Genomic DNA, 23,789 nt, shown 5'->3' with positions numbered 1-23,789 from the left:
CTAATAAAAACATAATAAAAACTAATTAAAATATACTAAAAACAATGCCGAAAAGCGTATAAATTATCCGCTCATCACAACACCAAACTTAAATTATTGCTTGTCCCCAAGCAACTGAAAATAAAATAGGATAAAAAATAAGAGAATATACAATAAATTCCAAAAATATCTATGAAGATTAGTATTAATTAGATGAGCGGGCCTTTTAGCTTTTTGCTTCTGAACAGTTTTGGCATCTCACTTTATCCCTTGAAGTTCAGAATGATTGGCATCTATAGGAACTCAGAATCCAGATAGTGTTATTGATTCTCCTAGTTAAGTATGTTGATTCTTGAACACAGCTACTTTATGAGTCTTGGCCGTGGCCCTAAGCACTTTGTTTTCCAGTATTACCATCGGATACATAAATGCCACAGACACATAACTGGGTGAACCTTTTCAGATTGTGACTCAGCTTTGCTAGAGTCCCCAATTAGAGGTGTCCAGGGTTCTTAAGCACACTCTTCTTTTTGCTTTGGACCTCGACTTTAACCGCTCAGTCTCAAGTTTTCACTTGACACCTTCACGCCACAAGCACATGGTTAGGGACAGCTTGGTTTAGCCGCTTAGGCCAGGATTTTATTCCTGTGGGCCCTCCTATCCACTGATGCTCAAAGCCTTGGATCCTTTTTATCACCCTTGCCTTTTGGTTTAAAGGGGTATTGGCTTTTTCTGCTTGCTTTTCTTCCTTTTTTTTTTTGCAAGCTTTTCACTGCTTTTTCTTGCTTCAAGAATCAATTTTATGATTTTTCAGATCATCAGATAACATTTCTCCTTTTCCTTTCATTCTTTCAAGAGCCAACAGTTTTAACATTCATAAACAATCAAATTCAAAAATATGCACTGTTCAAGCATTCATTCAGAAAAAAAATAGCATTGCCACCACATCAAAATAATTAAACTGTTTTAAAATTTGAAATTCATGCACTTCTTTTTCTTTTTCAATTAAAAACATTTTTCATTTAAGAAAGGTGATGGATTCATTTTCATAGCTTTAAGGCATAGACACTTAGACGCTAATGATCATGTAATAAAGACACAAACATAAATAAACATAGAGCATAATTTTTGAAAAACAGGAAATAAAGAACAAGGAAATTAAAGAACGGGTCCACCTTAGTGATGGCGGCTTGTTCTTCCTCTTGAAGATCTTATGGAGTGCTTAAGCTCCTCAATGTCTCTTCCTTGCCTTTGTTGCTCCTCTCTCATGGTTCTTTGATCTTCTCTAATTTCATGGAGGAGGATGGAATGCTCTTGGTGCTCCACCCTTAGTTGTCCCATGTTGGAACTCAATTCTCCTAGGGAGGTGTTGATTTTCTCCCAATAGTTTTGTGGAGGAAAATGCATCCCTTGAGGCATCTCAGGGATTTCATGATAAGGAAGTTCCTCATGCTCTTGTCCATGAGTGGGATCTCTTGTTTGCTCCATCCTTTTCTTAGTGATGGGCTTGTCCTCATCAATGAGGATGTCTTCCTCTATGTCAATTCCAACCGAATTGCAAAGGTGACAAATAAGATGAGGGAAGGCTAACCTTGCCAAAGGAGAGGACTTGTCCGCTACCTTGTAGAGTTCTTGGGATATAACCTCATGAACTTCCACTTCCTCTCCAATCATGATGCTATGTATCATGATAGCCCGGTCTATAGTAGCTTCGGACTGGTTGCTAGTGGGAATGATTGAGCGTTGGATGAACTCCAACCATCCCCTAGCCACGGGCTTGAGGTCATGCCTTCTTAGTTGAACCGGCTTCCCTCTTGAATCTCTCTTCCATTGAGCGCCCTCTTCACATATGTCCATGAGGACTTGGTCCAACCTTTGATCAAAGTTGACCCTTCTAGTGTATGGGTGTGCATCTCCTTGCATCATGGGCAAGTTGAATGCCAACCTTACATTTTTCGGACTAAAATCTAAGTATTTCTCTCGGACCATTGTAAGCCAATTCTTAGGGTCTGGGTTCACACTTTGATCATGGTTCTTGGTGATCCATGCATTGGCATAGAACTCTTGAACCATTAAGATTCCGACTTGTTGAATGGGGTTGGTGAGAACTTCCCAACCTCTTCTTCGGATCTCATGTCGGATCTCCGAATATTCGCCCTTTTTGAGCTTAAAAGGGACCTCGGGGATCACCTTCTTCTTGGCCACAACTTCATAGAAGTGGTCTTGATGCACCCTTGATAAGAATCTCTCCATCTCCCATGATTCGGAGGTGGAAGCTTTTGCCTTCCCTTTCCTCTTTCTAGAGGTTTCTCCGGCCTTTGGTGCCATAAATGGTTATAGAAAAACAAAAAGCTTTAGCTTTTACCACACCAAACTTAGAAGGTTGCTCGTCCTCGAGCAAAAGAAGAAAGAAGAGAGTAGAAGAAGAAGAAATAGAGGAGATGGAGTGGGCTTTGTGATTCGGCTAAGGGGGAGAAGTGTTGTTTAGGTTGTGTGAAAATGAAGGAGTGAAGATGGGTTTATATAGGGGTGAGAGGGGGGTGTATGGTTCGGCTATAGAGGGTGGGTTTGGAAGGGAAAGTGGTTTGAATTTGAATGGTGAGATAGGTGAGGTTTTATGAAGGATGGATGTGATTGGTGAAGAGAATGGTGAGATTTGATAGGTGAGGGGTTTTTTGGGAAAGAAGTATTGAGGTGATTGGTGAATGGGTGAAGAAGAGAGAGAGAGGTGGGGTAGGTGGGGATCCTGTGGGGTCCACAGATCCTGAGGTGTCAAGGATATCTCATCCCTGCACCAAGTGGCGTGCAAAATGCCCTTTTCTGCCAATCCTGGCGTTAAACGCCAGGCTGCTGCCCATTTCTGGCGTTTAACGCCAGCTTCTTGCCCATTCCTGGCGTTAAACGCCAGTCTGGTGCCCTTTTCTGGCGTTAAACGCCCAGAATGGTGCCAGACTGGGCGTTTAACGCCCATTCTGCTACCTTTACTGGCGTTTAAACGCCAGTAACTGTCTCCTCCAGGGTGTTCTATTTTTCATTCTGTTTTTCACTTTGTTTTTGCTTTTTTCAATTGTTTTTGTGACTTCACATGATCATCAACCTACAGAAAACATAAAATAACAAAAGAAAATAAAAATTTAACATAGATAAGTAAAAATTGGGTTGCCTCCCAACAAGCGCTTCTTTAATGTCAGTAGCTTGACAGTGGCTCTCATGGAGCCTCACAGATGTTCAGAGCAATGTTGGAACCTCCCAACACCAAACTTAGAGTTTGAATGTGGGGGTTCAACACCAAACTTAAAGTTTGGTTGTGGCCTCCCAACACCAAACTTAGAGTTTGACTGTGGGGGCTCTGTTTGACTCTGTATTGAGAGAAGCTCTTCATGCTTCCTCTCCATGGTGACAGAGGGATATTCTTGAGCTTTAAACACAAGGGAGTCTTCATTCACTTGAATGATCAATTCTCCTCTGTCAACATCAATCAAAGCTTTTGCTGTGGCTAGGAAGGGTCTGCCAAGGATGATGGATTCATCCATACCCTTCCCAGTTTCTAGGATTATGAAATCAACAGGGATGTAATGGTCTTCAACCTTTACCAAGACATCCTCTACAAGTCCATAAGCTTGTTTCTTTGAATTGTCTGCCATCTCTAGTGAGATTCTAGCAGCTTGTACCTCAATGATCCCTAGCTTCTCCATTACAGAGAGAGGCATAAGGTTTATGCTTGACCCTAGGTCACACAGAGCCTTCTCAAAGGTCATGGTGCCTATGGTACAATGGATTGAGAACTTTCCAGGGTCCTATCTCTTTTGAGATAATCTCTGCCTAGTCAAGTCATCCAGTTCTTTGATGAGCAATGGAGGTTCATCCTCCCAAGTCTCATTACCAAATAACTTGGCATTTAGCTTCATGATTGCTCCAAGGTACTTAGCAACTTGCTCTTCAGTGACATCTTCATCCTCTTCAGAGGAAGAATACTCATCAGAGCTCATGAATGGCAGAAGTAGATTTAATGGAATCTCTATGGTCTCAGTATGAGCCTCAGATTCCCATGGTTCCTCATTAGGGAACTCCATGGAGGTCAGTGGGCGTCCATTGAGGTCTTCCTCAGTGGGAATCACTGCCTCTTCCTCCTCTCCATGTTCGGCCATGTAAGATGTGGTTATGGCCTTGCACTCTCTTTTTGCGTTCTCTTCTGTATTGCTAGGGAGAGTGCTAGGAGGGAGTTCGGTAATTTTCTTACTCAGCTGACCCAATTGTGCCTCCAAATTTCTAAGGGGGTACCTTGTTTCAGTCATGAAACTTTGAATGGTTTTGATTAGATCAGAGACAATGGTTGTTAAGTGATGAGCGGATAATTTATACGCTTTTTGGCATTGTTTTTAGTATGTTTTTAGTAGAATCTAGTTACTTTTAGGGATGTTTTCATTAGTTTTTATGTTAAATTCACATTTCTGGACTTTACTATGAGTTTGTGTGTTTTTCTGTGATTTCAGGTATTTTCTGGCTGAAATTGAGGGACTTGAGCAAAAATCAGATTCAGAGGTTGAAGAAGGACTGCCGATGCTGTTGGATTCTGACCTCCCTGCACTCAAAGTGGATTTTCTGGAGTTACAGAACTCAAAATGGCGCGCTTCTAATTGCGTTGGAAATTAGACATCTAGGGCTTTCCAGCAATGTATAATAGTCTATACTTTGAACGAGTTTAGACGACGTAAAAAGGGCGTTGAACGCCAGTTCTACGCTGCTGTCTGGAGTTAAACGCCAGAAACAAGTCACAAACCAGAGTTGAACACCAGAAATACGTTACAACCTGGAGTTCAACTCCAGAAAGAGCCTCTGCACGTGTAACATTCAAGCTTAGCCCAAGCACACACCAAGTGGGCCCCGGAAGTGGATTTATGCATCAATTACTTACTTCTGTAAACCCTAGTAGCTAGTTTATTATAAATAGGACTTTTTACTATTGTATTAGACATCCTGGATTGTATTTTTGATCATGTGATCTCATTTTGGGGGCTGGCCTCTCGGCCATGCCTGAAACCTTTCACTTATGTATTTTCAACGGTAGAGTTTCTGCACTCCATAGATTAAGGTGTGGAGCTCTGCTGTTCCTCAAAGATTAATGCAAAGTACTACTGTTTTTCTATTCAATTCAACTTATTCCGCTTCTAAGATATTCATTCGCACTTCAACCTGAATGTGATGAACGTGACAATCATCATCATTCCCTATGAACGCGTGCCTGACAACCACTTCCGTTCTACCTTAGATTGAATGAGTATCTCTTGGATCTCTTAATCAAAATCTTCGTGGTATAAGCTAGATTGATGGCGGCATTCATGAGAGTCCGGAAAGTCTAAACCTTGTCTGTGGTATTCCGAGTAGGACTCTGGGATTGAATGACTGTGACGAACTTCAAACTCGCGAGTGCTGGGCGTAGTGACAGACGCAAAAGGAGGGTGAATCCTATTCCAGTATGATCGAGAACCTCAGATGATTAGCCGTGCTGTGACAGAGCATTTGGACCATTTTCACAAGAGGATGGGATGCAGCCATTGACAAGGGTGATGCCTCCAGACGATTAGCCATGCAGTGACAGCGCATCGGACCATTTTCCAGAGAGGATAAAAAGTAGCCATTGACAACGGTGATGTCCTTACATAAAGCCAGCCATGGAAAGGAGTAAGACTGATTGGATGAAGACAACAGAAAAGCAGAGGTTCAGAAGAACGAAAGCATCTCTATACACTTATCTGAAATTCTCACCAATGATATACATAAGTGTTTCTATCCTTATTTTCTATCTATTTATTATTTATGTTCGAAAACTCCATAACTATTTTATATCCGCCTGACTGAGATTTACAAGGTGACCATAGCTTGCTTCATACCAACAATCTCCGTGGGATCGACCCTACTCACGTAAGGTTTATTACTTGGACGACCCAGTGCACTTGCTGGTTAGTTGTATCGAAGTTGTGAATGAAAAACGATTTATTAAGACGTGCGTACAGAGTTTTTAGCGCCGTTGCCTGAGATCACAATTTCGTGCACCAAGTTTTTGGCGCCGTTGCCGGGGATTGTTCGAGTTTGGACAACTGACGGTTCATCTTGTTGCTCAGATTAGGTAATTTTCTTTTTGTTTTATTTTCAAAAAATTTTCAAAAATCTTTTAAAAAGAATTTCTCCTTTATTTTCGAAAAAATTTTTAAAATAAAAATATTTTCAAAAATATATTTTTCTTCAGAATTTTTAAGAATGAATTCTAGTGTTTCATGAAGAATGTTGAAGCCTGGCTGGCTGTAAAGCCATGTCTAATCCTTCTGGGTAGGGAATGTCAGGCGTGTCATGTCTGAGTTACATACTAAAGCTTGGCTGGCTATTAAGCCATGCCTGACCCTTTGATTGGAGCTTTAGACTAAAGAGCATAAGATTCCTGGAATTCATATTAAAAATTTTGGAATCCTTATTTTTCTTTTTCAAAATAATTTTCGAAAAAAATTAAAAGAAAATACAAAAAAATAATTTTCAAAAAAAATCCAAAAAAAAATCATAAAATCATAAAAAAATATTTCATGTTTCTTGTTTGAGTCTTGAGTCAAGTTGAAAGTTTGGTGTCAATTGCATATTCATCTTGCATTTTTCGAAAAAAAATCATGCATTCATAGTGTTCTTCATGATCTTCAAGTTGTTCTTGGTAAGTCTTCTTGTTTGATCTTGATGTTTTCTTGTTTTGTGTCTTTTCTTGTTTTTCATATGCATTCTTGCATCCATAGAGTCTAAACATGAAAGATTTTTAAGTTTGGTGTCTTGCATGTTTTCTTTGCATATAAAAATTTTCAAAAATAAGTCTTGATGTTCATCTTGACATTCAAAGTGTTCTTGGTGTTCATCTTGACATTCATAGTGTTCTTGCATTCATCACATACTTTGATCTAAAATTCTCATGCATTGCATCATTTTGCATGTTTTTCTCTCTCATCATTAAAAATTTAAAAATCAAAAAATATCTTTCCCTTTTTCTCTCTCAAAATTTCGAAAATTAGATTTGACTCTTTCAAAAATTTTTAAAAATCTAGTTTCTCATGAGTCAAATCAAATTTTCAATTTAAAAATCTTATCTTTTTCAAAATCTTTTTCAAAAATCAAATCTTTTTCATTTTTCTTAGTTATTTTCGAAAATTTTTAAAAATATTTTTCAAAAATCTTTTTCTTATTTTTATATCAAATTTTCGAAAATAACAATAACAATTAATTTTTTGATTCAAAAATTTCAAGTTTGTTACTTGCTTGTTGAGAAAGATTCAAACTTTAAGTTCTAGAATCATATCTCATGATTTCTTGTGAATCAAGTCATTAATTGTGATTTTAAAAATCAAACCTTTTTCAAAACTAATTTCAATCATATCTTTTCAAAAATATCTTCTTATATTTTCAAAATTAGTTTTCAAAATTTGTTTCAACTAACTAACTAACTTTTTGTTTGTTTCTTATCTTTTTCAAAACTACCTAACTAACTCTCTCTCTCTCTAATTTTCGAAAATATCTCCCCTCTTTTTCAAAATTTCTTTTTAATTAACTAATTATTTTAACTTTTGATTTTAATTTTCGAAAACTAACCTTTTTCAAAAACTATTTTCGAAAATCACTAACCCTTTTTCAAAAATAATTTTCGAAAATCCTTCTCCCTCATCTCCTTCTAATTATTTATTCATCTACTAACACTTCTCTTCATCCCACATCACTGCTCCTATCCTTACCCTTGTGTTTGGATTCTTCATTCTTCTTCACCCCTATTCCTTTTCTTCTTCTACTAACAATAAGGAACCTCTTTACTGTGACATAGAGGATTCCTCTTCTTTTCTTGTTCTCTTCTCTTTCTTATGAGCAGGAACAAGGAAAAAGGCATTCTTATTGAAGCTGATCCAGAACCTGAAAGGACTCTGAAGAGGAAACTAAGAGAAGCTAAATTACAACAATCCAGAGACAACCTTATTGAAAATTTTGAACAAGTAAAAGAGATGGCAGCCAAACCCAACAACAATAATGCAAGGAGGATGCTGGGTGACTTTACTGCACCTAATTCCAATTTACATGGAAGAAGCATCTCCATCCCTACCATTGGAGCAAACAATTTTGAGCTGAAACCTCAGCTAGTTTCTCTGATGCAACAAAACTGCAAGTTTCATGGACTTCCATCTGAAGATCCTTTTTAGTTCTTAACTGAATTCTTGCAGATCTGTGATATTGTTAAGACTAATAGAGTAGATCCTGAAGTCTACAGGCTCATGCTTTTTCCTTTTGCTGTAAGAGACAGAGCTAGAGTGTGGTTGGACTCTCAACCCAGAGATAGCCTGAACTCTTGGGATAAGCTGGTCAAGGCTTTCTTAGCCAAATTCTTTCCTCCTCAAAAGCTGAGCAAGCTTAGAGTGGATGTTCAAACCTTCAGACAGAAAGAAGGTGAATCCCTTTATGAAGCTTGGGAAAGATACAAGCAATTGACCAAAAAGTGTCCTTCTGACATGCTTTCAGAATGGACCATCCTGGATATATTCTATGATGGTCTATCTGAATTGGTTAAGATGTCATTGGATACTTCTACAGGTGGATCCATTCACCTAAAGAAAACGCATGCAGAAGCTCAAGAACTCATTGACATGGTTGCTAATAACCAGTTCATGTACACTTCTGAAAGGAATCCTGTGAGTAATGGGACGCCTATGAAGAAAGGAGTTCTTGAAATTGATACTCTGAATGCCATATTGGCTCAGAACAAAATATTGACTCAGCAAGTCAATATGATTTCTCAGAGTCTGAACGGAATGCAAGCTGCATCCAACAGTACTCAAAAGGCATCTTCTGAAGAAGAAGCTTATGATCCTGAAAACCCTGCAATAGCAGAGGTAAATTATATGGGTGAACCTTATGGAAACACCTATAACCCATCATGGAGAAATCATCCAAATTTCTCATGGAAGGATCAAAAGCCTCAACAAGGCTTTAATAATGGTGGAAGAAATAGGTTTAACAATAGTAAACCTTTTCCATCATCCACTCAGCAACAGACAGAGAACTCTGAACAAAATACCTCTAATTTAGCAAACTTAGTCTCTGATCTATCCAAGGCCACTGTGAGTTTCATGAATGAAACAAGGTCATCCATTAGAAATTTGGAGGCACAAGTGGGCCAGCTGAGTAAAAGGATCACTGAAATCCCTCCTAGTACTCTCCCAAGCAATACAGAAGAAAATCCAAAAGGAGAGTGCAAGGCCATTGAATTAATCACCATGGCCGAACCTGTGAAGGAAGGAGAGGACGTGAATCCCAAGGAGGAAGACCTCCTGGGACGTCCAGTGATCAATAAGGAGCTTCCCTTTGAGGAACCAAAGGAATCTGAGACTCATCTAGAGACCATAGAGATTCCATTGAACCTCCTTATGCCATTCATGAGCTCTGATGAGTATTCCTCTTCTGAAGAGAATGAGGATGTTACTGAAGAGCAAGCTGCCAAGTTTCTTGGTGCAATCATGAAGCTGCATGCCAAATTATTTGGTATTGAGACTTGGGAAGATGAACCTCCCTTGTTCACCAATGAACTAAGTAATCTGGATCAACTGACATTGCCTCAGAAGAAACAGGATCCTGGAAAGTTCGTAATACCTTGTACCATAGGCAACATGATCTTTGAAAAGGCTCTGTGTGACCTTGGTTCAGGGATAAACCTCATGCCCCTCTCTGTAATAGAGAAACTGGGAATCTATGGGGTGCAAGCCACTAAAATCTCATTAGAGATGGCAGACAATTCAAGAAAATAGGCTTATGGACAAGTAGAGGATGTGTTATTAAAGGTTGAAGGCCTTTACATCCCTGCTGATTTCATAGTCCTAGATACTGGGAAGGATGAGGATGAATTCATCATCCTTGGAAGACCCTTCCTAACCACAGCAAGAGCTGTGATTGATGTGGACAGAGGAGAATTGATCCTTCAATTAAATGAGGACAACCTTGTGTTTAAAACTCAAAGATCTCTCTCTGTACCCATGGAGAGGAAGCATAGTAAGCTTCTCTCATTGCAGAGTCAACCAGAGCCCCCACAGTCAAACTCTAAGTTTGGTGTTGGGAGGCCACAACCAAACTCTAAGTTTGGTGTTGAACTCCCATATCCAAACTCTATGTTTGGTGTTGGAGAGTCTCAACAATGCTCTGAACATCTGTGAGGCTCCATGAGAGCCTACTGTCAAGCTATTGACATTAAAGAAGCACTTGTTGGGAGGCAACCCAATTTTTATTTATCTAATTATATTTTTCTTAGTTATATGTCTTTATAGGTTCATAATCATGTGGAGTCACAAAATAAATATAAAAATTGAAAACGGAATCAAAAACAGCAGAAGAAAAAATCACACCCTGGAGAAACGCCAGTAAGATGCATCCGGCTGGCGTTCAACGCCAGAACAGAGCATGGTTTTGGCGCTGAACGCCCAAAATGGGCAGCATCTAGGCGTTTGAACGCCAGAATTGCACCCTGGAGAAGAGCTGGCGCTGAACACCCAGAACAAGCTTGGTTCTGGCGTTCAACGCCAGAAATGGGCAACAGATGGGCGTTCAACGCCCAGAACAAGCACCAATCTGGCGCTGAACGCCCAGAGTTGTGTGCAAGGGCATTTTGCATGCCCAATTTGGTGCAAGGTTGTAAATCCTTGAACACCTCAGGATCTGTGGACCCCACAGGATCACCTCAGGATCTGTAGACCCCACAGGATCCCCACCTACCTCTACTCACTTCTTCTCACTCCTCTTTCACACAATCCCATAAACACTCTTTCCCAAAACTCTTCACCAATCACCTCAATCTCTCTTCCCTATCACCACTTCACCACTCACATCCATCCACTCTTCCCCATAAATCTACCTCATAAACTCTACCTACCTTCAAAATTCAAAATCAATTTCCCACCCAAAACCCACCCTTATGGCCGAACCTTACCCCCTCCCTTCCCTATATATAGCCCTCCATTCTTCCTCATTTTCACACAACACAACCCTCTCTTCCCCTTCTTGGCCGAAACACATATCTCTCTCCCTCTCCTCCATTTCTTCTTCTTCTTCATCTCTTCTTTCTTCTCTTGCTCGAGGGCGAGCAATATTCTAAGTTTGGTATGGTAAAAGCATAAGCTTTTTGTTTTTCTATTACCATTGATGGCACCTAAGACCGGAGAATTCTCTAGAAAAGGGAAAGGGAAGACAAAAGCTTTCACCTCCGAGTCATAGGAGATGGAAAAATTCATCTCTAAAGCTCATCAGGACCACTTCTATGATGTTGTGGCCAAGAAGAAGGTGATCCCTGAGGTCCCTTTCAAGCTCAAGAAGAATGAGTATCCGGAGATCCGACATGAAATCCAAAGAAGAGGTCGGGAAGTTCTAACAAAACCCATCCAACAAGTCGGCATCCTAATGGTTCAAGAGTTCTATGCCAATGCATGGATCACTAGGAACCATGATCAAAGTAAGAACCCGGACCTAAAGAATTATCTCACCATGGTTCGGGGGAAATACTTAGATTTTAGTCCGGAAGATATAAGGTTGGCGTTTAACTTGCCTATGATGCAAGGAGATGCACGCCCCTACACTAGAAGGGTCAACTTTAATCAAAGGTTGGACCAAGTCCTCATGGACATATGTGTGGAAGGAGCTCAATGGAAGATTGACTCCAAAGGCAAGCCGGTTCAACTAAGAAGACTGGACCTCAAGCCTGTGGCTAGAGGATGGTTGGAGTTCATCCAACGCTCCATCATCCCCACTAGCAACCGATCTGAAGTTACTGTGGATCGGGCCATCATGATTCATAGCATCATGATTGGAGAGGAAGTAGAAGTTCATGAAGTCATCTCTCTTGAACTCTACAAAATGGCCGAAAAGTCCTCCCCCATGGCAAGGCTAGCTTTTCCTCATCTTATTTGCCATCTATGTTACTCAGCTGGAGCTTTCATAGAAGGAGACATTCCCATTGAGGAAGAGAAGCCCATCACTAAGAAAAGGATGGAGCAAGCAAGAGAGCCCATTCATGGAGCTCAAGAGGCGCAGGAAGCTCATCACCATGAGATCCCGGAGATGCCTCAAATGCATTTTCCTCCACAAAACTATTGGGAGCAAATCAACACCTCCCTAGGAGAATTAAGTTCCAACATGGGACAACTAAGGGTGAAACATCAAGAGCACTCCATCATCCTTCATGAAATTAGAGAAGATCAAAAAGCAATGAGGGAGGAGCAACAAAGACAAGGAAGAGACATAGAAGAGCTCAAGGACATCATTGGTTCCTCAAGAAGGAAACGCCACCATCACTAAGGTGGACTCATTCCTTGTTCTTACATTCTCTGTTTTTCGTTTTCTATGTTAAGTGCTTATCTATGTTTGTGTCTTATTACATGATCATTAGTAGTTAGTAACTATGTCTTAAAGTTATGAATGTCCTATGAATCCATCACCTCTCTTAAATGAAAACTGTTTTAATTCAAAAGAACAAGAAGTACATGAGTTTCGAATTTATCCTTGAACTTAGTTTAATTATATTGATGTGGTGACAATGCTTCTTATTTTCTGAATGTATGCTTGAACAGTGCATATGTCTTTTGAAGTTGTTGTTTAAGAATGTTAAATATGTTGGCTCTTGAAAGAATGATGACAAGGAGACATGTTATTTGATAATCTGAAAAATTATAAAAAAATGATTCTTGAAGCAAGAAAAAGCAGCAAAGAACAAAGCTTGCAGGAAAAAAAAGGCGAAAAAAATAGAAAGAAAAAGAAAAAGCAAGCAGAAAAAGCCAAAAGCTCTTAAAATCAAGAGGCAAGAGCAAAAAGCCAATAACCCTTAAAACCAAAAGGCAAGGGCAAATAAAAAGGATCCCAAGGCTTTGAGCATCAGTGGATAGGAGGGCCTAAAGGAATAAAATCCTGGTCTAAGCGGCTAAACCAAGCTGTCCCTAACCATGTGCTTGTGGCGTGAAGGTGTCGAGTGAAAACTTGAGACTGAGCAGTTAAAGTCAAGGTCCAAAGCAAAAAAAAAAGAGTGTGCTTAAGAACCCTGGACACTTCTAATTGGGGACTTTAGCAAAGCTGAGTCACAATCTGAAAAGGTTCACCCAATTATGTGTCTGTGGCATTTATGTATCCGGTGGTAATACTGGAAAACAAAGTGCTTAGGGCCACGGCCAAGACTCATAAAATAGTTGTGTTCAAGAATCATCATACTGAACTAGGAGAATCAATAACACCATTTGAACTCTGAGTTCCTAGAGAAGCCAATCATTCTGAACTTCAATGGATAAAGTGAGATGCCAAAACTATTCAAGAGGCAAAAAGCTACAAGTCCCGCTCATCTGATTGGAGCTATGTTTCATTGATAGTTTGGAATTTATAGTATATTCTCTTCTTTTTATCCTATTTGATTTTTAGTTGCTTGGGGACAAGCAACAATTTAAGTTTGGTGTTGTGATGAGCGGATAATTTATACGCTTTTTGGCATTGTTTTTAGTATGTTTTTAGTAGAATCTAGTTACTTTTAGGGATGTTTTCATTAGTTTTTATGTTAAATTCACATTTCTGGACTTTACTATGAGTTTGTGTGTTTTTCTATGATTTCAGGTATTTTCTGGCTGAAATTGAGGGACTTGAGCAAAAATCAGATTCAGAGGTTGAAGAAGGACTGCTGATGCTGTTGGATTCTGACCTCCCTGCACTCAAAGTGGATTTTTTGGAGTTACAGAACTCAAAATGGCGCGCTTCTAATTGCGTTGAAAAGTAGACATCCAGGGCTTTCCAGCAATGTATAATAGTTCATACTTTGAACGAGTTTAGATGACGTAAAAAGGGCGTTGAACGCCAGTTCTACGCTGCTGTCTAGAGTTAAACGCCAGAAACAAGTCACAAACCAGAGTTGAACGCCAGAAATACGTTACAACCTGGCGTTCAACTCCAGAAAGAGCCTCTGCACGTGTAACATTCAAGCTCAGCCCAAGCACACACCAAGTGGGCCCCGGAAGTGGATTTATGCATCAATTACTTACTTCTATAAACCCTAGTAGCTAATTTATTATAAATAGGACTTTTTACTATTGTATTAGACATCCTGGATTGTATTTTTTGATCCTGTGATCTCGTTTTGGGGGCTGGCCTCTTGGCCATGCCTGAAACCTTTCACTTATGTATTTTCAACGTTAGAGTTTCTGCACTCCATAGATTAAGGTGTGGAGCTCTGCTGTTCCTCAAAGATTAATGCAAAGTACTACTGTTTTTCTATTCAATTCAACTTATTCTGCTTCTAAGATATTCATTCGCACTTCAACCTGAATGTGATGAACGTGACAATCATCATCATTCCCTATGAACGCGTGCTTGACAACCACTTCCGTTCTACCTTAGATTGAATGAGTATCTCTTGGATCTCTTAATCAGAATCTTCGTGGTATAAGCTAGATTGATGGCGGCATTCATGAGAGTCCGGAAAGTCTAAACCTTGTCTGTGGTATTCCGAGTAGGACTCTGGGATTGAATGACTGTGACGAACTTCAAACTTGCGAGTGCTGGGCATAGTGACAGACGCAAAAGGAGGGTGAATCCTATTCCAGTATGATTGAGAACCTCAGATGATTAGCCGTGCTGTGACAGAGCATTTGGACCATTTTCACAAGAGGATGGGATGCAGCCATTGACAAGGGTGATGCCTCCAGACGATTAGCCATGCAGTGACAGCGCATCAGACTATTTTCCAGAGAGGATAAAAAGTAGCCATTGACAACGGTGATGTCCTTACATAAAGCCAGCCATGGAAAGGAGTAAGAGTGATTGGATGAAGACAGCAGGAAAGCAGAGGTTCAGAAGAACGAAAGCATCTCTATACACTTATCTGAAATTCTCACCAATGATATACATAAGTGTTTCTATCCTTATTTTCTATCTATTTATTATTTATGTTCGAAAACTCCATAACTATTTTATATCCTCCTGACTGAGATTTACAAGGTGACCATAGCTTGCTTCATACCAACAATCTCCGTGGGATCGACCCTTACTCACGTAAGGTTTATTACTTGGACGACCCAGTGCACTTGCTGGTTAGTTGTATCGAAGTTGTGAATGAAAAATGATTTATTAAGACGTGCGTACAGAGTTTTTAGCGCCGTTGCCTGAGATCACAATTTCGTGCACCATTAAGTCAGAGGGGCTCTACTTAGAATTCTCTGTATGTTGCTGAGAAGATGATGGAAAAGGCTTGCTATTGCTAAACCTGTTTCTTCCACCATTGTTGTTGTTGAAACCTTGTTAAGGTCTCTGTTGATCCTTCCATGAGAGATTTGGATGATTTCTCCATGAAGGATTATAGGTGTTTCCATAGGGTTCTCCCATGTAATTCGCCTCTTCCGTTGCTGGGTTCTCAGGATCATAAGCTTCTTCTTCAGAGGAAGCTTCCTTAGTACTGCCTGTTGCTGCTTGCATTCCAGACAGACTCTGAGAAATTATATTGACTTGCTGAGTCAATATTTTATTCTGAGCCAATATGGCATTCAGAGTATCAATCTCAAGAACTCCTTTCTTCTGAGTTGTCCCATTATTCACAGGATTCCTTTCAGAGGTGTACATGAATTGGTTATTTGCAACCATTTCAATGAGTTCTTGAGCTTCTGCATGCATCTTCTTCAGATGAAGAGATCCTCCAGCAGAGCCATCCAATGACATCTTGGATAGTTCAGACAGACCATCATAGAAGATTCCTATGATGCTCCATTCTGAAAGCATGTCAGAAGGGCACCTTCTGATCAATTGCTTGTATCTCTCCCAAGCTTCATAGAGGGATTCACCATCCTTCTGTCTAAAGGTTTGGACTTCCACTCTAAGCTTACTCAATTTTTGAGGTGGAAAGAACTTTGCCAAGAAGGCATTGACTAGCTTTTCCCAAGAGTTCAGGCTTTCTTTAGGTTGTGAATCCAACCATGTCCTAGCTCTGTCTCTTACAGCAAAAGGAAAAAGCATAAGTCTGTAGACTTCAGGGTCAACCCCATTGGTCTTAACAGTGTCACAGATTTGCAAGAATTCAGCTAAGAACTAATGAGGATCTTCACTGTTGCATTAGAGAAACTAATTGAGGCTTAAGCTCAAAGTTGTTTTCTCCAATGGCAGGGATTGAGATGCTTCTCCCATAGAAGTCGGGAGTAGGTGCAGTAAAGTCACCAAGCACCCTCCTTGCATTGTTGGCATTGTTGTTGTTTTCGGCTGCCATGGTTTCTTCTTCTTTGAAGAGCTCTGTTAGGCCTTCTAAAGAGAATTGTTCTTTAGCTTCTCTTAGCTTTCTCTTCAAGGTCCTTTCAGGTTCAGGGTCAGCTTGAACAAGTATGCCTTTATCTTTGTTCCTGCTCATATGAAAGAGAAGAGAACAAGAAAGTAGGGAATCCTCTATGTCACAGTATAGAGATTCCTTGAGGTGTCAGAGGAAAAGAAGAATAGAAGGAGGAGGTGGAGAAGAGGGAATTCGAACTTATCAAGAGGGACAGAGTTCGAATTGCACCTTGATGAGGAGTCTTAGTCCTTTAAATAGAAGGATGTGAAAAGAGGGAAAGAATTTTTGAAAATAAATTAAAAGATTTTAAAAAGAAATTTAAAAATTTGATTTAGATTTTCGAAAACTAAGATTGGGAAAGAAATAAAGTTATTTTTGAAAAAGATTTTGAAATTAGAAAAAAGATATGATTGAAAAAATTAATTTTGAAAAAGATGTGATTGAAAAGATATGTTTGAAAAGATATGATTGAGAATCAATTTTAGAAAAAGAAAATTTTTAAAATTGAAGTTGATTACTTGACTATCAAGAAATTAAAAGATATCATTTTAAAATTTAAAGTTTGATCCTTTCTTAATAGGCAAGTAACAACTTGAAAATTTTGAAGTAAATCTTTAATTGAAGCAAGGATTTTTGAAAATAGCAAAAATAAATATAAAATGGAAAGAAATTGATTTTGAAAGAGATATGATTGAAAAAATATGATTTGAAAAAGATTTGATTTTGAAAAAAATATGAAAACTTGAAAAAAATGTGAATTAAAAACAAAATCTTCCCTCTAGTGTCATCCTGGCGTTAAATGCCCAGAATGGTGCCCATTCTGGGCGTTTAACGCCCAAATCTCTACCTTTTTGGGCATTAAACGCCCAGCCAGGTACCCTGGCTGGCGTTTAAATGCCAGTTTTCCTTCTTCACTGGGCGTTTTGAACGCCCATCTTTTTCTGTTTGATTCCTCTGCTGAATGTTTTGAATCTTCAATTCTCTGTATTATTGACTTGAAAAGACACAATTTTGAAAATATTTTTGAATTTTAATGATGAGAAACAATAAGAATGCAACTAAGATAAAATAAACAATGCATGCAGGACACCAAACTTAAAAATTTTCATATAAAAGACACTAACAAATTGAGAATGCATATGAGAAACAACAAAACACACAAAACAAGAGAATTTAAAGATCAGAGCAATGAAATCATCAAGAACAATTGAAGATTAATGAAGAACATAATGCATGTAATTTTCGAAAATTAGAGGCATGCAATTGACACCAAACTTAAAAATTGATACTAGACTCAAACAAGAAACATAAAAATATTTTTGGTTTTATGATTTTTAAAATTTTTTTGTGATTTTCGAAACTTATATTGAAAAATAAAATAAAGAGAATCAAAACTTTTAATAAGAATTCCAGGAATCATTGCAATGCTAGTCTAAGACTCCGGTCCAGGAATTAGACATGGCTTACTAGTCAGCCAAGATTTCAATGAAAGCTCCGGTCCAAAACACTAGACATGGCCAATGGCCAGCCAAGCTTTAGCAGATCATTGCTTTCAACAGCAAAATTGATAGAAATCAACAAGCTCTTGTGATGATAAGTTGAAACCTCGGTCCAAAAGATTAGACATGGCTTCTCAGCCAACCAGACTTCAACAAATCATCATGAAACTCTAGAATTCATTCTTAAAAACTCTGAAGAACAAAATAGAAAATCTTTTTGTATTTTTGAAAAAAAAAATTTCGAAAAATAAAAAGGAAAAGTACCTAATCTAAGCAACAAGATAAACCGTCAGTTGTCCAAACTTGAACAATCCCCGGCAACGGCGCCAAAAACTTGGTAGGCAAAATTGTGATCATCAACAATGGCACCAAAGACTTGGTGCTCTCAAACGTGAATCACACTTTGTCACAATTCCGCACAACTAACCAGCAAGTGCACTGGGTCGTCCAAGTAATAAACCTTACGTGAGTAAGGGTCGATCCCACGGAGATTGTCGACTTGAAGCAAGCTATGGTCATCTTGTAAATCTCAGTCAGGCAGATTCAAATGGTGATGGAGGATTGATAATTAAAAGATGAATAAAACATAAAATAAAGATAGAGATACTTATGTAATTCATTGGTGGATTTCAGATAAGCGTATGAAGATGCTTTGTTCCCCTTGAACCTCTGCTTTCCTATTGTCTTCTTCCAATCATTCATACTCCTTTCCATGGCAAGCTTTATGTTGGGCATCACCGTTGTCAATGGCTACATCCCATCCTCTCAGTGAAAATGGTCCTGATGCTCTGTCACAACATCGGCTAATCAGCTGTCGGTTCTTGATCATGTTGGAATAGGATCCATTGATCCTTTTGCGTCTGTCACACGCCCCACAATCGCGAGTTTGAAGCTCGTCACAGTCATCCCTTCCCAGATCCTACTCGGAATACCACAGACAAGGTTTAGACTTTCCGGATCTCAGGAATGGCCGCCAATAATTCTAGCCTATACCACGAAGGTTCCAATCTTAGATCAGAAACCCAAGAGATACACACTCAATCGAAGGTAGAACGGTGGTGGTTGTCGGACACACGTTCATAGGTGAGAATGATGATGAGTGTCACGGATCATCACATTCATCAAGTTGAAGAACAAGTGATATCTTAGAGAAGAAGTAGGCGTGAATTGAATAGAAAAACAGTAGTAATTGCATTAATTCATGAAGAACAGCAGAGCTCCACACCTTAATCTATGGTGTGTAGAAACTCCACCGTTGAAAATACATAAGAACAAGGTTTAGGCATAGCCGTGAGGCCAGCCCCCAAATGTGAAAAGAACTATGAAAGTATATGAAAAGTGTTTCAAGTGTGTCAAATACAATAGCAAAAGGTCCTATTTATAGAGAACTAGTAGCCTAGGGTTATAGAAATCAGTAATTAATGCAGAAATCTTCTTCCGGTCCCACTTGGTGTGTGCTTGGGCTGAGCATTGAAGCATTTTCATGTAGAGACTTTTCTTGGAGTTAAACGCCAGCTTTTGTGCCAGTTTGGGCGTTTAACTCCAGCTTTTGTGCCAATTTTGGAGTTAAACGCCAGAATTTTTGAGCTGACTTGGAACGCCTGTTTGGGCCATCAAATCTCAGGCAAAGTATGGACTATTATATATTGCTGGAAAGTCCAAGATGTCTACTTTCCAACGCAATTGAGAGCGCGCCAATTGGGCTTCTGCAGCTCCAGAAAATCCACTTTGAGTGCAGGGAGGTCAGAATCCAACAGCATCTGCATTCCTTTTTCAGCCTCTGAATCAGATTTTTGCTCAGATCCCTCAATTTCAGCCAGAAAATACCTAAAATCACAGAAAAACACACAAACTCATAGTAAAGTCCAGAAGAGTGATTTTTATTTAAAAAATAATAAAAACATAATAAAAACTAATTAAAATATACTAAAAACATACTAAAAACAATGCCGAAAAGCGTATAAATTATCCGCTCATCAGGTGATTGATTGGTGGATAGGGGTTAGGATCATGTGAGGGTGTTTGGTAGTAGGGGGCTTGTGAGTGTGGTGGTTCAAAGTTATGTTGAGGAGGGGGTTCATAGGCATATGGTGGGGCTTGTTGGTAACTACAAGGGGGTCCACCATATCTATCATCTTGGTATGCACCTCGGAATGGCTCTTGACCATAGTAATTTGGTGGAGGTTGGTTGTCACAGAAAGGTCCACCATAACTATTGTCTTGGTATGCATCATAGAATGGTTGTTGGTTATAGCGTATTGGAGGGGGTTGTCGCCAAGAAGGTTGATCAAATCCTTGTGGCTTCGCCCATCCTTGATTATTCCAACCTTGATGTATGTTCTTATTATGGTGCCCATTCCTTACAACAACATTGGAACCAAACTCAAAGTGACAGGGGTGAGAATTCATAGTGGCTAATAAAAATTAAAAACAAAAACAAATAAATAAGCAAAAAGCAAATATTTACAATAACCAATAATAAGGCACACAATTGTAATTCTCCGGCAACGGCGCCATTTTGAACGAACTAATTTTTGCTAGTAAAGAAATTCACAAATAAATTCCCATTGTAAGTGTAGTTTATAAACCAACAGAGAATCCTTTCGTACAAAAGTTTTGGTTGTCACTAAAGCAAACCCAATAAAATTGATAACCGAAGTATTTAAACCTCGGGTCGTCTCTCAAGGAATTGCAGGGAAGTATGATTTATTATTGGTTATGGAAAAGTATCTTTTTTGGGTTTTTGAAATAGGGGATAAGAAAATAAATTGGCAAGAAAGTAAATTAATAATCATGAAAACCATTGCAAGGTATGAGAACTGGAAATCCCATCCTAGTTATCCTTATCAATTATGATGAGAATTGTTTATTGTTCCCACTTAGTTAACCTTACTAAATAAAGAAAAGTCAAGTGGACTAATCAATGGGATTCCTTAAGTTCTAGTCAACTCCTATGAAAAGACTAGCTTTAGAGAGATCTAAATCAATTAGCAAATTCCAATTTTCAATCAACAAGGAGTTTGATAACTCAAGTGTCACCAATTACTCAACCAAAGCTAAGAATGTAAAAAGCTAAATTACTCAACGAAGATGGGAAATGAAAAAGGATGTAGAATGGTAGTTATGAAACTAAATTAAACAAAAGGGTTAAGTATGGTTTTGGTCCCAAAAGTTTTTCGCCAGAATCGAAATCGTCCCTCATCTAATTTTCGATTTAGAATCGTCCTTAACATTTTTTTTCGTATTAAAATCGTCCTTTTTATTTTTTTTGGACAAAAATACCCTCCCCCATTTCCCCTCCCCTCCCCCTTCACCCCCACCCCACCCCGTCTCCCCTTCCCCCCCACCACCACCCTGCTTCCCCTTCCCCCCACCCCACCCCCACCCCGCGTCCCCTTTCCCACCACCACCACCACCACCACCCCGCGTCCCCTCCCCTTCCCTCCACCCCCACCCCAACCCCGTCACCCCTTCCCCCTACCCCCACCCGCACCCCGCGTCCCCTTCCCCTCCTCCCACACACATGTTATTTTTTTAAATTTTATAATTTTTTTAAAGCAGGGGTAGTTTAGGAATAAAATTAAAAATTTAAATAAAAAGGATGATTTTAATACGAAAAAAAACGTTAAGGATGATTTTAAATAGAAAATTAGATGAGGGATGGTTTCGATTCTGGCGCAAAACTTTTGGGACCAAAACCATACTTAACCCTTAAACAAAATAACTATACATGTAGAAAAGATGAGAAAAGTAGTTGGGTAAGAAAATGAAAATAAAAGGAAGGTGAAATAAAATAAAAATAAAATGAGGTTGAAATAAAATGAGAATATAAAAGAATTCATAATTATTATAGTTAATACATATTTCTTTAGTCGAGGTTAACTAAATTCCAATAACTAACACATTTTAAGATTGCACAATAGAATATATATGTATCCTCATTTATTTTGTTTATATACACGTTAATTCAGTATTTTATAGGTTATGTGAAGTACTTAAATGTAAATTTTTGGATTAATTTAAATATAAATCATGCTGAGTATATATTTTTATGGGTATTATCATATCAAAATTTATCCAAAAAAAATTTCTTAATAGTCAAAATTTTTTTATCAGAATTTTATAATATTTTTTCTTTTGATGTATTTCACATCATTACAAATTACAGCCATCTGTTTACCTTCTAAATTAACGTGCCATACAAATAACCCAATTGGCTATTATTCTGCTGCTATCTACCCTTCTACAATTTCTTATCTTGCTTATACATGTTATCGCCATATTATTTCATCGTGCCAATTTTTCACACACGCACAATCAATATCCCACCACTTATATTTAATTGAGTGTGATTGTAAACTTCAAAAGTGGCAATCCCTTATACAAACGTTTTATATTTCCAATGTATTCATTTTCTTTAAACTTTTACCTATAATAGCTGAACCTATTAGAATTCAGACAATCATGATCTATCTGCTCATAATCATAGTCTACATGGTCTTACCAATTTATTTCTTTTTCTTTGTTGCTGTTTAGTATTCTAGAACGATTGTTCCATTCATGTTTTAATTTACATATACTACAATAAAATTATAAATAAGTATATAACTCTTCTCCATTAAATCAAGTTCTGCATCTCATGAATTTTATTAATTGTCTTTACCAAGTCTATTAATTCTTATCTTTTTTTTCTTTTTTTTTTGGTACAAGACCAACATGAGCTACCAACTTTATTCTACAGGCAATACCAGAAATACTTAAAAGATTCTATGCGGATTGTTGACGTTAATCGTAATCTCATTCAGTTGCACATTAGAAAGGGTTACTCAACAGCACGGATTGTCGAAGGCTTTCAGAATTTGGTCACGTTATATCGTCTTTTTCGTGGTGGTTTCATTAAGCTCCGATATCTACATAAAGATATCTTCTATGTCATTAGAGTGAAGGACCATAACATGTTCACGAAGGCAATACTTTATAGTTATGTTAAAGGTTCATTAGTTGATTCCTTATTGATCAGGGAAAAAACTAATTTCGGGTGACACATTCTTCTATGAGGTTGAGAAATTCCATTGGTCAACCTACAAAAAAAGTAAAAGTAAAAAGAGGCTCATGAGTATATGTATTGGAGATCAAATTTATATCAAGAAACAGAGAAAAATTGGCATTCAGAAAAAAAATTCCTTCGCTCTGGGAATTAACTTGGGTTAAGTTTAATTTTGGTCTCTAACGTAGGGGTCGAAAATCGGAATCGTCTCTAACTTTTTTTTTTGCTACAAAATGATCCCCCAAGTTTCAGTTTGTTTTAAAATCGTCATTTTTACCAATTTTATTTTTTTATTACCAAATTACCCCTCATTAAAAAATTATAAAATAAAATAAATATAAAATAAATAAATAAAAAAAGAAGAAAGAAAGGGATACGAGAAGGGGGTGGGGAGAGAAAGAAAGCAGGGGGGCGCGAGAAAAAGGGGGGAGGGGCGAGGGGGAGGGAAGGGGGACCACCGCACCACCGCACCACCGCACCACCACCTTCTTCTTCTTCTTCTTCTTCTTCTTCTTCTTCTTCTTCTTCTTCTTCTTCTTCTCTCCTCGCCACCGCCACCGGTCTTCATTACCTCCGCCGCCGCTCTTCGCTGCCGCCGCCGCTCTGCTCCTCGGGAAAAGGGGGAAGGGAACGAGAAGGAAGAAGAGGGGGGGAGGGGGTTTCGGGAAGAAGAGGGGGAAGGGTCCTCGCCGCTGCCACCGATCTTCACGGACGCTGCCGCTCTTCGCTCGGCCGACGGGGTCGCTGCTCCTCGCCGGTTTCTGGTTTCTGGTTTCTTGTGGTTTCTTCTGGTTCTGCTGCTTCTGCATGCTTATGATTATCAATCTGGTTTTTGTGTTGTTGTTGTTCTTTTGATTCCATTATCCATTGAGTTATAAGTTATGGGGTTTTGTTTTTCTGATTTTGGGTTCTGAGTTTTGAAGATGACGAT

The 23,789-nt window shown here is 38.8% G+C and overlaps 2 non-coding genes across 2 annotated transcripts; one reads left to right on the top strand and one right to left on the bottom strand.

Annotated features, from left to right (window-relative positions):
- Positions 1-8,399: 8,399 nt before the first annotated feature.
- LOC148544360 (small nucleolar RNA R71) lies at positions 8,400-8,507 on the bottom strand. The gene has a single exon (XR_015900596.1). It is a non-coding gene; the product is annotated as a small nucleolar RNA R71 (small nucleolar RNA).
- Positions 8,508-15,768: 7,261 nt separating this feature from the next.
- Positions 15,769-15,876, top strand: LOC148544359 (small nucleolar RNA R71). The gene has a single exon (XR_015901678.1). It is a non-coding gene; the product is annotated as a small nucleolar RNA R71 (small nucleolar RNA).
- The last annotated feature ends 7,913 nt before the right edge of the window (positions 15,877-23,789 follow it).

This window comes from Arachis ipaensis, chromosome B9, assembly GCF_059453495.1.
Source record: "Arachis ipaensis isolate K30076 ecotype BB chromosome B9, ASM5945349v1, whole genome shotgun sequence".
Taxonomy (NCBI): Eukaryota; Viridiplantae; Streptophyta; class Magnoliopsida; order Fabales; family Fabaceae; genus Arachis; species Arachis ipaensis.
The sequence above is the reverse complement of the archived record's forward strand: the minus strand, read 5'-3'. Positions and strand labels throughout refer to the sequence as shown.